The following is a 14,430-nucleotide window of genomic DNA, read 5'->3' as shown; positions in this document are numbered from 1 at the left end:
TCAATTAGGAGACATGCGCGTCAGTATCCGATGCGAGAGGTTCCTCCAGTATGGAGACCTGCTGATGCTGCTGCTGTTCCACCTGTTCTAGCGCACTTTCAGCAAGTATGGGTTCATGTTCCATGGAAGCGTGCAGAAGTTCTAGTGCTTAAGCAGACTTTACCTGATCCACGGAAGAATCCAGCGGGATATTATAAAGAGGTTACACAAACAGTGAGTTCATGCATTATGAATTTGGCGGACATAGATATGTTGTTTGGGAATGTTGTTCCACAGCCCATCTGGAATGTCATTCGACATACAGATCATGATAATGAATTGGGTGATTCGTGGGTGAACCTTGTTGCTGCGAACGATAGACAAGTTGGAGGTGCTAAGCCCGAAAATATCATTACTGAACTTCCTGGTAGGATTATTACTTTTATGAAGACTTTGATGCCTGAAGTACGTGTGAATTGGGATAAGCTATCTGCATGTAAGCAGAAGAAAGATGAGACTGTGTCAGACTTCTTCTCGCGTTTCGAGGAAACGTTTGTCGATCATAGTGGTCAGGATATGGCTACCGAGGGTGGCCAGAGGTTGTTTGTCGATAAGTTTGTACACAATCTCCTTCCTGAGTTATGCACTAAGTTGAAGGATTCTGAGAGTGCTTGGCCTGTTTCTACATCGGCGCAGATTTTAGCTACGGCTCAGTATTATGAGAATAGACGTAAGGATGAGTTAGAGAAAGCGGACAAGAAGACTAAGGAATTGAAGACTAAAGTTCTTCTACAACAAGCTTTTCCGCCCCGTGTTAATAATCAGCGTGATTACCAGCAATCACAACAGTATTCGAGGAACTCGCAAAGAGACTCGACTCCTCAACAGCGTTTTCCGTATGGCCCTAATCAGTGTGCATATTGTAAAGAAGAGGGTCATTTTAAGAATAGTTGTCCGGTTTTGTTGCAACGAGGGAATAGTGCTTCTGGTGTGAGAGGTAGAGGTGCCCAGCAAGCACCTAGAGGTAGAGGTCGTGGGCAGAACGCGCGCCCTTTGCCTCCGCAAAATTCGATGAATAGTTTTGACCAACAGCAGAATTCTTCTGGTAGGACGGCACAGTACTACGTGGATGATTACTATGTTGAGGGTGATGAAACACATGGTAATGATTGTTAGGACAGCCATGGACAAAGGGAGGGAGTTGTTTCAGTTCCAGTAGATCAGAACGGACCTTACGTTGAGGTGATTGCATCAGGTGTGTCAGAGCCTTTTCTGTTAGGCACTGGTGCTATGAAGAGTTCGATTATGCATTCTAAGCTCCCTGGCGCACCTTTGTCTGGCTTTAATAATGTTTCTATAGGTTTTTCTGGCGCCCCCGTTACGAATCCGATTTCTGCTCCGTTGCCCCTTTCTGTTGGTCCTCGTAGGTTTGAAGCACCCCTTCTTTTGACTACAGGTTGTAATGAGAATTTGTTGGGATTGGACTTGTTGAAGAGATTGTATGCGACTTTGTATTGTTCTCCGGCGGGAGTACATCTCACTTTGGGTGAGAATGTGATCTCTCCAATATATATATCGAAAGATTGTCTTCCATCGGAATTGTCTTCATTGCCTGTTGTGGGCTACAGGTCCAAATGATTTGGGCCTGTTGGATATTCCCCCATATGTTGTGACACTGAAGGCTAATGCTAAGTTACCGCGCATCCCACAATATCGCATTTCGAGTGATGGTGAGCGTGCACTTTTAGCGATTATCTATGATCTGATTGACAAGGGCGTTATTGTAGAGACGCGAGGTAACGTGTGCAATAGTCCTGTTTTGCCGGTTCTGAAGAGAACTGACACTTCAAAGCCTCCTGTATATAGATTTGTCATTGATCTTCGCGAAGTGAACTAGATTGTTGTCCCACAATTTCCTGTTGTGCCTGACATTACTGCCTTATTGACATTGATTCCGGCTTCTGCCACCTGGTTTTCGGTGATCGACCTGAAGAATGCTTTCTTCAGCATTCCGATTGCCATGGAGAGTAGAGATATCTTTGGATTCTCTTTAGGAGGACGAAGTTTTCGCTTTAAACGCGCTCCTCAAGGCTATTGCGAGAGTCCATCGATTTACAGTCAAGCTTTGAAGACGCAACTTGATTTGTTGATTTTACCTGAAGGTGCAGCCCTTATCCAGTATGTCGACGATTTGTTGGTCGCTGCTGATACCGAAGACATCTGTAAGGATGCCACTGTGTCCTTGTTGTCTCACTTATCTGATTGCCATCATGAGGTTTCTCTGTCGAACTTGCAATTTTGTCGACAAGAAGTTACCTACCTAGGTCACCTCTTATCGAAGGAGGGAAGGAAACTGACCCCAGAAAGAATTCAAGCCATTGCGAAAATGAGTGTCCCTACGACACAGAGAGAAGTACGTGCGTTTTTGGGTATTACGTCGTACTGTAGACAGTGGATTCCCAATTTTTCTCTGTTAGCGAAGCCCTTGATAGCTCTTACAGTTAAGGATATTCCAAATCCTATTCCTTGGACTGACGAATGTCAAAAGAGCTTTTCTGAATTACGTAATGCGCTGTGTTTGGCTCCTGTGTTGGGTACTCCCGACTACAGTAAGCCTTTCACATTGTATGTTCACGAGAGAGAGGGATGTGCATTATCGGTTTTGACTCAGCAGTTTGGCGGGAAGCAACACCCATGTGCGTACTTTTCGTCGACTTTAGATCCTGTAGTTAGAGCGTTGCCGAGTTGCTTGAGAGCTACAGCGGCAGCGGCTGTTTCAATTCGACAATCCTCTGGTTTGGTTATGGATAATACGTTAGTGGTCATGGTTCCACATGCAGTGGATACCTTGTTGAATCGTACCAAGACACAGCACTTAACTAGTGCTCGGTTGTCAGGGTATGAGCTTACACTGTTAGCGAGTCATGTCCATATCAAGAGGTACAATACCTTGAACCCAGCTACATTGTTGCCAATTTTGCTTGAGACAGATGACGATAGTGAAGAACAGCATGATTGTTTTCTAAGAACCGAAGATGAGACGAAAGGGAGAGTGGACCTTAGGGACACTCCTCTTCCTGATTGTGATGATGCTTTGTGGGTTGATGGTTCGTGTTTTAAATTGCCGAATGGTGATACGACTGCAGCCTATGCTGTGACGACTTTGCATACGGTTGTTGAAGCTGCACGTATCCCACATAACTGCGCACAAGCGGCTGAATTGATTGCACTTCCGAGAGCATGTGTGTTGGCGAAAGGAAAACGAGAGAATGTGTATACGGATAGTCAGTATGCGTTTGGTGTGGCTCATAGCTTTGGACGATTGTGGCGTGAACGTGGATTTTTGACATCGCATGGGACGAAGATCCAACATGGACAACTAGTGAATGAACTCCTTGAATCTCTTACGTTACCTTTGCAAGTCGCGATTGTGAAATGCAGTGCCCATAAAAACATTACGGATTATGTTGGTCGTGGTAATGCATTTGCGGATGAAGTTGCGAAAGAAACTGCGAGAAACGTGATGAGTCGAATGTATGTTGCGGGTCCGGCGAGATGGGTTCCAGAGAAGAGTATGTGTGAAGACACTATTGAGAGCGTGAAAATTATTCAGAGTGAGGCCACAGACAAAGAGTTGAATGAATGGAGAGAGAGTAAGGGTAGATTGGATTCGAATGGTTGTTGGACTGACTTGTCAGAGCATCAGAGATGGTTGTTGCCTAACGCGTATGTGCTTCCAGTTGTTACAATGGCTCATGGAATGGCACATATTAGTGTGAAAGGGATTTGCAAGTTGTTAGCCCCGGTTTGGCAGAATGTGGGGATTCCCAAATGTGCAGAGAATTTAGTCAAGAATTGTATGGTGTGTTTGATGCATAATCCTGGTAAGGGAACTCCAACACCAGCTGGTCATTTTGCTCCTCCTACGTATCCGTTCGAGGCTTTGCAGCTAGATTTTATCCATATGGAGAGATGCAACAACTTGAAATATGTGTTAGTGGTTGTTTGCTCTTTTTCTAGATGGGTAGAGGCTTACCCCCTTAAGGACAATACTGCTTTGTCCACAGCAAAAGTTTTGATAAAATAATTTTTCCCGAGATTTGGAATGCCGAGAATTATCTGGAGTGATAATGGGAGTGAATTTGTGGGTCAAGTTATGAAGAGAGTGTGTGAGGGTCTCGGGATTAGGCAGAAATTCCATGCTGCAAACCACCCCCAATCAGCTGGTTTAGTCGAGTGCTACAATGGCACTCTTAAGTTAAAGTTGGCCAAAATTCAGGCGAGCACTGGTTTACAATGGCCAGACACTTTGCCATTAGCACTTCTGTCCACAAGATTGACTATGCATTCGCGAATGGGTTTGAGTCCGTACGAGGTTGTGTTTGGTCGCCCAGCGAACATTTGGGGCGTACCAAGACCAACGAGGTTCAGTGACCTCGAGTATCCTGTTTTGCTTCATTATTTGCGTGAACTGACAACTAAAATGAGTGTTTTACGCCAACAGGTATATGACAGTCTTCCACAAGCTACAGAGGATCCAGGGCACTCCATCGAACCTGGTTCCTGGGTTTTTGTCCGGAATTTTCAGAGGACGAAGAACGAGCAGCCCCACTGGACTGGGCCCTACCAAGTACTTTTGTCAACGAGATCTGCATTCCGAGTGCGAGGGAAGCGTAACTGGATCCACGGCTCGCATATCAAAAAGGCACCTTTGCCCTTGCCTTACGACAAGTGTGTCCAGGAGGGTCTTGCGGACTCTGAAACAGAAGTAGTCCCACGGTTCGTACCGTTCAGCGATGCTCGATTGATTGGGACTAGCTCAGAGTCAGAGAGCGATCAGATTCTACAAGCATCAGTACCTCCTGTAGATCGATTGGACACTACAAAGCCTCACCTTTTGTTCACTGATCAAGAACTATCCGGAAAAGATCACTACAATCTGAGATCGAGAATTACGGACAAATAAAATATTAATAAAGTTGATTTTTTTACTGTTTGCAGGTTAACTCTCCACCAAGGATCTACTCATTTTTGTTTTTTTGAACTGCCATCCGGTTCTTGCTGCTAGGGTCGCGGTTGCTACCAGTCTTGGGAGTGCAAGCCTGAGACACTAGGTCGAGGGTTCTGTTGGCCCGAGGCAGCCTTCCTGGGTTCAGCAGAGGCACTCTCAAGCAGAATCAACCAACCACCGCGGGCAGCACATTTAGTTTAGGATGGATTTCTTTGAGTTGGAGAGACCTGTACAGACATTGACTTTTAGAAAACGTATATACAGAATAATATCGAGGAAGTGCTTTTTGATACCATGTTTATTTTTATTATTGAGCTTTGTAATCTTTATAGCTGGTTATGTAGCATTTGTTTTTCAAATGGCGTCTAATTCCACTGTGCAACCTACACCTTCACCTACTGTTTCTTCTCATTCTTTCCATCCTTTGCCCGAACATGAGGTAGTCAGACGATTGGAATTTTCTAACAATTCCTTCATTCAACTTTTGCACCAGCACCAGTTAGTGATTAATACAACGAACTGCTGGATTTGTGGTTTGATGCCACATACAACCGACAAGGGTATTCCTTATTTAGTTTTGCCCCTCAGTTTAAACGGTTCGATTCGAGCTTACAGAACAATGTTTATCTATGCCCATAGTGTCTACCCCCTACGTTCACCGAAAGACAATCCGAAGAATAGTGCTTTAGCTAAAGGCATAGTCGACATGATTAAAGGGACTAATGCAGTTGAGACTATTCTGAAAGATGAGAGGCAACCATATAGTGGTTGGAACGTCACTGGATATGGAGTTAGTCTGAGTGTTAACCAGCGAGCGAAGAGTCCTCCACCGATCTGGATAGTGCCCCATCGGGGCCACTATTGTCTGCAGGGCAACTGTAAGAATCCGAAGGCTCAGTTAGGGAAGAGTGTTTGTGCTGAGACTTACGTGTTTGCGTCTCAGTCTTCCCCAGCGTTTTTAGCGGCTAAGGGTACCTACTTTGTTTGCTATGACAAAGCGTATACATGGTTGCCCCCCGACTTCTCGGGCACATGTTTTGTTTCCTTTCTGTTACCTCCCACTTTTACGGCTGTGGCAGATTACCACAAGACAAGAGTTGCTAGAGGTGTCTTTAGTCAAGAAGACACTGCAGGACAAGAATTGGGAGATTTCTTTAAGGGTTTTCTGCCGTTTTGGGGACCTATGGCTAACAGTAGAAATATTCGTCAGCTAACGAGAGTGGTTGAGTCCACCATAGTTGAAACTGCCGGTGCCCTTGGTAACTTGACTGCTGAGCTCCAGTCGGATAGACTTATGACACTTCAGAATAGAGTTGCCCTTGATGTTATTCTAGCAGATCGCGGTGGAGTTTGTAAATTGATTCAACCGAGCTGCTGCGTTTTCATTCCAGACAACGCTCCATCAGTCTTCCAGGCCATTTCCAAATTGCACAAAATCTCCGATTCTGTACATTTGGACAAAGGAGATTGGTCTTTGATGGGATGGTTATGGGGATTGATACCCACTTGGGGTTGGAAGATTTTGATGGTCATTGGGATGGTCTTAGCAATCCTGTTCATGTTCTGTCTCTGTGTACCGGGTGCTCCTGCCATTTGTGGCCTTTGTGCTACTTCGTGTGTACGGAGACCTGTCCAGTGGGAGATGCTTAGTAATAGGATGATGCTACAGCAGCATATCGATGACCTGATGAATATAGATCCAGATTCAGATTAATATGGGTTTGGGTTTATTGCCTATGATAGGGCAAAAGGAGGGTCTGTGGTTCTGTGGTCCTGAATTGGGTTCGATAGTTCCGAACCCGATTTATAAAGATCGTCGGAAATGGACGATTTTGGTGTCAGCAGACCGCAAATGGCGAGTGTAACGTGTCCGAGTGTTTTCGTATGAATCGATATAGGAGAACACTCTCTATTCAAGGATTTAGTTTGAACCTTCGGGTTCCATTTTGTTTGCGGCAGCCATTTTGTGTGGTTGCCCTAACATAGGCCCGATGACTGTGGCCGAGCGAGTCCTTGAGACACATACGCCTTAGCTGACTTTTGGGTGACCTGGCCGAATTGACTCCTAGCCTGGGGCGGACCCCGCTGAGCCAGTTCCTTGTTCAGCAGCTGGTCTGATAAAGATCAAAGGGCAGGACGTGCCTGAGTTTATGGTACACTTTTCCCACCACTCTATCTCCTCCCAATCTGTTTCCCACCTTTCCTTTACGACATGATCATCGATCTGGGTTGAAGGGTTTATGGTGGGTTTGTCCGACCTGATCAAACAGGAAACTGAGAACGTGCGTGGTCATTTCTGGTGGGCTGGACAACAGAAAATGGGATTGTCTTTGACTGTCGTCATTGGCTACTTTTGAAATGCTACATTGTCATTGGTCAGTTTGTATGCACCAAATGTAAATTGTAATGCCGCCTGAGGCATGATTTTTGGCATAAAAGACCATGCTCCGCTTACTGAATTTTTGCAGTCTCTGACGAACTACCCGTGTGTACTTCGTAGATCTCTGTTCCTGGTTGCAGCCAATAAACTTTGGTCTTTGACGTCATCAAAAAGTATCCCGTGTCTCTGTTTGCCAAGACAGGGGAACTCGAAGGTTTCAGGCGTTCTCCCTGACGCTGCTGGGTTCTAAAACCCGGTCCTTCAGACCCGCGAGTCTGATGTGACCTTTGCCCAGTTGTGTATGAAATACCTCAGTCTGCCCCCCAGGGGAATCGCAGGGAGAAAGGGCTGAATAAGTACCTGAGGATTGGGCGTTGTTGTTGCGGAGACCTCTGTTGACGCCCCTGTTGAAATGGCCTCTAAAGCCTCAAGATCTGGTTGGATGAAATCACACTTGCGCTGGGTCCCGAGCGTATCCCCTTCGTCTGGGATAGTAGCCACGGTGAGGACCTTGTTGGTTGAAGCGGCCAGTTGAGCGTCCTCTGCCACGACCGGCCCCATCGGAGAGAAGGCAGAAGGCCTTCTGAAAGGATGCCTGAGAAGTGTCTAATGAGGTGAAGGTATTGACAAATTTCGCTATGTCCTTCACGAATCGGTCTCCGAACAGTTGTCCTGATGCCAGAAGGGCGGGTTCTGCGGAAGCCAACTCAGCTAATTGGGGATCAATGCGCATGAGAACTGATTTGCATCTCTCCGATGGTATAGGGCAGTTGGCATTGCCCAGGAGCCAAATCGCTCTCTGGATTCATCCTTCTAGGACCTAACATCATATATTCCCTCTGGGTGGATTGCCACACCCGTCTCCTGTGCCTGTAAGGCTAGCTCTAAGATTTTGGCAGGAGGGCCGGACACATCGAGGAGTTTGTCTTGGCACGCTTGGAGAGCGCGTCAATGCCCTTTTTTGAGGAAGGTTTGCATGGACACGTCGATGTGAGGAGTGAGGGCAGTCTTGTTAGGAAGGTCTGGGCGTGGGCACTCGGAACGGAGGCGAAACCTGACGTCCTTATCAAAACCCTTTTGTAAAGTGAGTAAGCATTTATTCACAACTGCTGAGGCTGGGGGCCAGTCTGAGGACCGAGGATGGACAATGGACGTGGGATCGAAAGTGAACGGGACTGAGCAGGAGGAGAAGAGGGGCGCTTGCGCTTCCTAGAGTGTTTATGTGGTTGTGACTCCTGGGAAGAGGGTGTGTCAGTATCTGCGCCCATGGTAGAGGAAAGGGGAGGAACACAAAGGTCTGGAGGGGACGGGGGACAGGGAGAATAATTATGGTCTTTCGCTTTCCATGTGACGTTCGTGTAAATATGTGTGTGAGGCAGGCTGGGCGAGGGGGTTCTATAGGAGGTAGAGGAGTAGGGGGGGTAGTCGGAGGGGACTGGCGAAGGGTCAGTACCTGTCAGTTTGTTGAGACGTTGGGAAATAGGAAGAAGGGTGGTGGATAAGGCCTTATCCAGTTTCTTATCAAGGGATTTATCAAATAAAGTTTCCATGATCTCATCATAAAAGTAGTCCTCGTCGTCCTGGGGACCATAGAGGGCAAGGTCCTGTTCACACACCTCGTAGTCGGACATGGTGTAAGGAAGAGACACTTCGCAGATGCAAAATCCCAGAGGAAACGCAAATTATTGCAGCCCTCCTTTCAGTAGATGGGGTGTGGGGCAGGAGCAACAGCTGTCTGTCAGTACCCTAACTGTGCCGTAGGACTTAAAAGGGGGGAAGGCCCTAAGCCTGGGCAAGAGTTAGAAATTTAGAATGTTCCAAAAATTAATTATCGTCGTGTTATCCGGCCTTTATCTGCACCGGAGGGTTTGAAAAATTGTCCTATTCACTTTAATGCAAAATTGGCCGGGTACTGCATGTAAATAAGGAGAGGAATACCCGTTATACAAGCCTGGGCCAGGCGTTACCAGCTTAGTGAAGGGAAGCTGCTGTGTGCGGGCTCCCGAGGTACGGGTAAGTAGCCCAATTGGGCTGCTTACGCAACCTCGCTCCAGGGAGGGGAACACTCCCAGACGACCGTGCATACATCTCAGCACGGCCGCTCGGACCATGGTCCCGGGCAGAGTCTCGTTCAACACTTAATATCGGAGGAAAAAGGCGCAACACACGCCGAGGGTAAAAAACTGAAAGAAAAAAGACGCGACCGCGAGAACGGAAGCGCACAAGAAAACGACAAGTGAAGTTAAACACGAAATGCTGCAGGTGACAAGCAGCGTGTGAGCTAAGCTATCCACTTGACAACCTGCAAACAACCGTATCTACCAAACATACCTGTATTAAATATCATCAGTATAACTGAAGAACGGTCACCCAGGCCCTTGTCAGCAGCCGGTTGGACTACGGAAATGCCCTCTACGCAGGAGCCTCAGCCAAACTCCTGAAACGACTTCAACGCATCAAGAACGCCTCTGCATGCCTGATCCTCTACATCCCCCGCCGCAGCCACATCACACCACACCTGACCTGAGAGACCTTCACTGGCTCCCCGCCAACAAGAGGATAACCTTCAAGCTCCTCACCCACGCACACAAGGCACTCCACAACACCGGACCAGCGTACCTCAACAGACGACTCCGCTTCTACACCCTCACCCGCCAGCTTCGTTCCACCGACGTCACCCTCGCCACTGTCCCCCGCATCGAAAGAGCGACCTCCGGCGGCAGATCATTCTTCCACCTCGCCGCCAAGACCTGGAACAAACCTTTCCCACCCACCTATGGAGGACCCAAGTCCTGCCTGCATTTGCCAAAATTGTGGAGAAACATGTTCACACATCCCTCTCCAATTTCCTTGAAACCCGCAACCTGTTACATTCTACCCAATCCGGTTTCCGTACCAACTTGAGCACCGAGACGGCGCTATTGGAAGTGAGGCAATCAAGGAGGTATTGGATGTAGGAGGCAAGGCCATGATGGTGATGCTCGACCTGTCGGCGGCCTTTGACACCGTCCCCCATGAGGGTCTCCTCACCAGACTCAGTGAAGTTGGTCTGAGGGGGACGGTGCTCAGCTGGTTAAGATCTTTTCTAGCGGGCCACTGCCAAACGGTCTGGGCCCCTCCTTGTTCCGTTGTAGTGCCGCCACTGGAGGTCGGAGTTCCCCAGGGCTCTGTTTTGAGCCCTACTCTCTTTAACATCTTTATGACCCCTCTGGCGACACTGGGGGAGTCGTATGGGGCCCAGATCGTATCATATGCCGAGGATACCCAGCTCCTCTTCACTTGTGGGAAGGGGTCGGAGTTTGACGGAGAGAGCATCCGAGGGTGCCTTGGGGCTGTTTTCAAATAGTTCCAGCTAAACAGCCTCAAGTGCAACTCAGATAAATCTGAGGTGCTCTTCTTCGGCTGTCGGTCTGATCCGAGCTGGCAGGACTGGTGGCCTGTAGATATGTTTCCTCCAGCGGCTGCATCTATGATAGCCAAGAACCTCGGTGTTAAAATCGATAACGGCTTGACGCTGAAGTCCCAGATTCTTGGCTTAGCAGGAACATGCTTCGGTCTCCTTAAGATGCTCCGTAAGTTTCTTCCTCTGCTCTCGTTAGCGCATAGGAAAACCACGGTGCAGGCCCTCATTGGGTCGCGGCTTGACTATGCCAATGTCCTGTACTTGGGCTTGCCGGAGTACCTTCTTCAACGGCTGCAGGTGGTCCAGAACTCGGCTGCACGGGCCATCTTTGGCCTACATAGCCGAGCCAAAGCATCTGACCTCTTGCAGTCTCTACATTGGCTGCCTATCCGTAAACGGATAGTCTTTAAGGCACTTACTCTGACCCACAAGGCCTTTCATGCTTCCAGGGCCAAATATATTCAAAATCGGCTGGCTCTCTATCTTCCTGTCAGATCTCTGAGGTCAGCATCGCAGTCTCTTGCTGCGGTCCCAGTCATAAGAAGAGCACGGACTGGGGGGCGGTCTTTCAAGCTCCTGGCACCTCAGCTCTGGAATACCCTGCCAATTGTGCTTCGCAGGAACTCCAATCTGTTGGCTTTCAGAAAGGACCTGAAATCCTGTCTATTTATGCAGTAGGAACAAACAGGGAGATTACTTGAGCACACCCTCCTTGATACTTAAAATACCGTTTATCAAACTGCTTAAATAAGTGTGCGTGCTGTTTGGTTGAAAGGCAGCCAGCCTAATTGAGAGAACAACTTCTGGTGGAAAAACCACTAATATACCAAACGCACAGCTGGATGTAAAGTATGTCAATATAAATACACAAAACTGTTACTTGTTTAAGTCACTATTAAACAATCAAGATTACACTTTTAAAGTAAATGTTGATTCAATTTATATGTTCATTTTCATTTTCAGCAGATACATGAAACCATTGATGACAAGACATTTGCTTGTACTATAACAAAATCATTGTGAGACTGCTATTACACAAAATTAAAAATTAAATGCACATTACTATCAATCAATCATAGATACATTGTGTTGATGACACAACCAAAGAATAAATCATTTGAAAAAAGCCCAATGCATTTCGGGAAGATCCCTTCTTCAGGGGCACTGTGGGAATGAATAGACATAAAACAAATTATCAACACTGTACATGAAAGCCAGAATTCATATATACATGTTCTTACTAAACACATAATTTTAACAAGATACCTGCTCTTATTACATCCTGAGGACATGATGTAGTTGTCTCAATAAATGCCTTATGTGCTTGTCTCTAGGTCAAGCCGGAAATTAAATGCGAAAAACGAAAGAGAAATTGGTGCCTTCAGAAAAAACCTCCACCAAGAGTATCCAAGTGTAAAATAGATGGGTGTTCATTGTCAAATATTTGTGTGAGTAGTGCAGATGCCTCAACCGTGGATATCAGAACACTAAATTAACCACCACACCTTCCTTGCGCAGTTACACTCACTTCAAGATTCAATTGTGTAGAGGCTGGTTTAAAGAAAAAGCCTTGTTGAAAATCTGAGACACAGCGTTCTGTATTTGCAAAAGATAGAAACAGACACTGGTAACAACGCCTAGGCTTGACCTAGAGACAAGCACATAAGCAATTTATTGCGACAACTACATCATGTCCTCAGGATGTAATAAGAGCAGGCATCTTGTTAAAATTATGTGTTTAGTAAGAACATGTATATATGAATTCTGGCTTTCATGTACAGTGTTGATAATTTGTTTTATGTCTATTCATTGCCACAGTGCCCCTGAAGAAGGGATCTTCCCGAAATGCATTGGGCTTTTTTCAAATGATTTATTCTTTGGTTGTGTCATCAACACAATGTATCTATGATTGATTGATAGTAATGTGCATTTAATTTTTTATTTTGTGTAATAGCAGTATCACAATGATTTTGTTATAGTACAAGCAAATGTCTTGTCATCAATGGTTTCATGTATCTGCTGAAAATGAACATATAAATTGAATCAACATTTACTTTAAAAGTGTAATCTTGATTGTTTAATAGTGACTTAAACAAGTAACAGTTTCCTGTATTTATATTGACATACTTTACATCCAGCTGTGCGTTTGGTATACTAGTGGTTTTTTCCACCGGAAGTTGTTCTCTCTATTTATGCAGTAGGCCATGTTCCTTTTTCGCCAGCCCCTTTTGCTTCTGTTGTAGGTCATAAAGCGCCGGGACACGCCCCGGAGTAGCCGAGCGCTATATAAAACACCACCTAACATTAACAATTTCATTAACAAGATTCCTCAAGAACTGGCTTTTTGAGTAGTAGTAGCATACCCCCCTCCCGCAGCGCCTTGAGACCCTCACGGGTAAGTAGTGCACTTTACAAATGCTCTGATTGATTGATATACCAAATAGCAATCAGAGTATAATGTATACAAAATAACGAGGCACTTATCTTGACTGTGGAGCAGCAAAGAAAGAGTGAGGAAGATTAGTGCCTCTGTATTTTTGTAGATTTTGGTGTCATATGATTATGTTGAGAGGCGTGGTTCAAAGCCTCTAGGATTTGTAGTTTTTATTAATGTGTTTACTGTTTTTTCATTGGCTGCTGTATTTGGTGCAGTAAAGACTGAGAAGCATAATTGGAGCCTCCGGTCCTGCCATAGAATTTGTCACAAGATAAATCTATCTTTTTAACATGGTCTCAGCATGCAAAGGAGTGATATTTTTCATCTACGGTGTCAATGTATGTGCAAAAGGGAGCTCTGTCTCTCCGCGGGGGACTGAGTGTGTACTATAGACAAAGGAGCGGCCCCTATCCCAAAGAAGCTCTATCTCTGCTCCAGATTCCACTCTGCGGAAAGGTGCAATGCCACTCCAAAGTGGAAAGTATGACCATGTGTGCATAAGACGCCAGTTCTGGGCATAATCCTCTGTGCTCCCTATGAGTGTTTTTGCTTGCATTGCATGAGCAAATGTTTTTTTATATTGCACAAAAGTATTACAAGTGTATCAGTGTGTTCAAAAGTTAATATGGGCAAATGATAACATCAGCATACGCAAAGATTGTCCTCTATAGCTCATAAAAATTGACAATTTTTTAAATGATAAATAATTCAATTGTATTGCTTTAATTACCTTCCCCTGCTTCCTCAAATTTGCTTGAAAATGCACCATTTGTCCACTCTTTTTTCAAAATGTTCTCGGGGTGAGCCCCCCGAATCCCCGTAGGTTGTTTGGGCTCACTCACTACGCTCACTCGCTCGCTGCAGTGCAGTACGACAATCATTTTACACTGCACCACTTTCAAATGTCACCAGCAGCCACTGGTTATCAGTGTCATCAGGGAATTTTTACTTGGTTGAGGATGAGGGTGAGGGGTTCCATGTAAATATTTAACAGTGTCGATGAGAGGATAGAGCCTCGTGGAACCCCAGGGTTATCCCCGTTGTATCAGAACCCTGATTGCTTATTTGTATTTGTGGAGCGCAGTTTTGTAGAAACTATGTAAACCAGCGTAGGACCATCTCGTCCGTGCCTATTCTTCTTTGCAGGGAATCCAAGAAATACTTGTGGTCGACATGCCGAAGGCTTCCGACAGGTCTAGGAGTATGAGTAGGCAGCATTT

Source organism: Lissotriton vulgaris, chromosome 5, assembly GCF_964263255.1.
Source record: "Lissotriton vulgaris chromosome 5, aLisVul1.2, whole genome shotgun sequence".
Classification (NCBI taxonomy): Eukaryota; Metazoa; Chordata; class Amphibia; order Caudata; family Salamandridae; genus Lissotriton; species Lissotriton vulgaris.
This window is presented reverse-complemented; position numbering follows the sequence as displayed.